The sequence below is a fragment of the Capra hircus genome, chromosome 22, assembly GCF_001704415.2.
Source record: "Capra hircus breed San Clemente chromosome 22, ASM170441v1, whole genome shotgun sequence".
In the NCBI taxonomy this organism is placed as follows: Eukaryota; Metazoa; Chordata; class Mammalia; order Artiodactyla; family Bovidae; genus Capra; species Capra hircus.
In genome coordinates, this window is record NC_030829.1 from 57,135,736 (window position 1) to 57,138,603 (window position 2,868).

Sequence of the window (2,868 nt, forward strand, 5' to 3'; positions counted from 1 at the left end):
GGGAAAAGTCGGGTGAGCAGTATGACCAGTGTAGTAACGTATTCATAGAAAGTATGTTTTGTGTGTAAATGTGTTCTCTGTGTGTTTGAAATAAGGCTAAAAGGTCACATAAGAAACGAGTGACAGACAGGAGGCTGTCTCTGGAGAAGGGGCCGGGGCTGGCATGAGGCCGGGCGGGGGCCGGTCTTCACTGTGTGTAACTTTTTTGCCATTTGAACTTCTTGCTGCGCATATTAATCACTAATCAAAAACAATTAGAAGCGAACTCTGAAATTACATTCTCTTCGCCTCCAAACCCACCTGCCTCCCAGAGGTAGTCTCATTACAGGTTGGTGTGTTTGCTTCCCGATCTCATGGCATGCACTTGTCTGTGTGTTTGTACATGTATAGACATGTAGGAAGTGGCTTGGTCTTTTTCATTTGGTTTTATTTTACAGAAATGTATTCATATATGTTATTCTGAAGCTTGTTTTTCCCCCACTTGTTATATGTATTGTGTCTTGGGACTTTTCTTTTGACATAACAGACAAAACTTTCCTTCAAGGCACTTTTCAAAAAATATTCAGTTTTTTTAAAATAAAAGTCAAAGAACCTTTTCTGTGGAAAATGTAATTTGGATATAAGATTTTTGGAACTGCACGATTCGTGGTTTTTTAATCTTTACGATAACACCATTAACTTTTTTAAAGCTCCTTCTCTTCCACATAATAGGGGCAATTCATGTTGAATAACAAATTAACGGTATTTCTAGAACTGAAAGGAAACTTAAAAAAAACAGGAATTATTTTAAATGTAACGTTAGAGAATAACACGAATGCCCAGAATACCCACCACTCAGGTTAGCAGATTTTGCCGTGTTTGCTTTAGATTGAGGTTTTTTGTTTTTAATTTTTACTCTTCTCAAAGTGATGCCTGCACACTTGAAAAACCAGGTGACACCCCAAGGTTTTGAACAGAAAGCACCAGTTCCCTGCTGTGCAGCTTCCTGCTCGTCTGTGCTACTTCCCAGAGCAACTGCTTTCATCTCCTTCCCTGATTCTTCTGGTGTTTATCTCCATACTTATAAGTAATATGATTTGATTGTTGTTTCTTGATTTGTTTTCAGTTTTGTACATTTTTTGTCACCCTTTTATGGAACGTGAGAATTTGTTACTCTCATGCATTCCATTTGCACACACTCTCTGTGTCTCACGCACTCTTTCCGCCTCTCTCTTCCCCACCACCCACTTGTGCTCCACACACAGTTATCACATGGGCTCTCCACACGGGTCAGTGATCCACCCAGATGGTTAAGACCCATCCACCTGCAGCGCAGGGGATGTGGCCTCAATCCCTGGATTAGGAGGCTACCCTGGAGGAGGGCTTGGCACCCCACTCCAATACTCTTGCCTGGAGAATCCCATGGACAGAGGAGCCTGGCGGGCTACAGTCCATGGGGTCGCAGAGTTGGGACACGACTGAAGTGGCTGAGCATGCATGTATGCATAATTATTACATAATTTTAGGTTAATAGTCAAAATTTACTAAGACAACTGGGTTTCTTCACTGCTGCGATATACTGCTGTGAAATTCACTTTCCTGCGCAACTTTGTTTTCTTGGAGTTAATCAGTCCATTTGTTCCTTCTTGCTTAGTTTCTGCATTGTTGTGGTTCAGTCGTTCAGTCATGTCCAGCTCTTTGAGACCCCATGGACTGCAGCACGCCAGGCTCCCCTGTCCTTCACCATCTCCCAGAGTTTGCTCAGACTTATGTCCGTTGAGTCAATGATACCATCCAACCATCTCATCCTTTGCCGCCTCCTCCTCCCGCCCTCAGTCTTTCCCAGCATCAGGGTCTTTTCCAATGAGTCAGCTCTTCATATCACATGGCAAAAGTATTAGAGCTGCAGCTTCAGCATCAGTCCTTCCAATGAATCGTCAAGGTTGATTTCCTTTAGGATTGACTGGTTTGATCTCCTTGCAGTCCAGGGGACTCTCAAGAGTCTTCTCCAGCACCACAGTTTGAAAGCATCGATTTTTCAGTGCTCAGCCTTCTTTATGGTCCAACTCTCACCTCCGTACATGACTACTGGAAAAGCCATAGCTTTGACCATACAGACCTTTGTCGGCAAAGTGATGTCTCTGCATTCTAATACATTATCTATGTTGGTCATAGCTTTTCTTCCAAGGAGCGTCTTTTAATCTCATGGCTGCAATCACTGTCTGCAGTGATTTTGGAGCTGAAGAAAGTAAAGTCTGTCTGTGTTTCCATTTTTCCCCCCATCTATTTACCATGAAGTGATGGGACCAGATACCATGATCTTAGTGTTTTGAATGTTGAGTTTTAAGCCAGCTTTTTCACTCTCCTCTTTCACCTACATCAAGAGGCTCTTTAGTTCCTCTTCACTGCCATTAGGGTGGTGTCACCTGCGTATCTGGGGTTGCTGATATTTCTCCTGACAGTCTTGATTCCAGCTTGTGCTTCCTCCAGCCCAGCGTTTCTCATGATGTACTCTGCATGTAAGTTAAATAAGCAGGGTGACAATGTACAGGCTTGACGTACTCCTTTCCCAATTTTGAACCAGTTTGTTATTCTATGTCCGGTTCTAACTGTTGCTTCTTGACCTGCATACAGGTTTCTCAGAATGAAGGTAAGGTGGTCTGGTATTCCCATCTCTTTCAAGAATTTTCCAGTTTGCTGTGATCCACAGTCAAAGGTCTTAGCATGGTCAATGAAGCAGAAGTAGATTTTTTTAATTTTAATTCTCTTGCTTTTTCTGTGACTCACTGGATATTGGCAATTTGATCTCTGGCTTCTCTGCCTTTTCCAAATCCACATTGTACATCTGAAAGTTCTCAGTACACATACTGTTGAAGCCTAGCTTGAAAG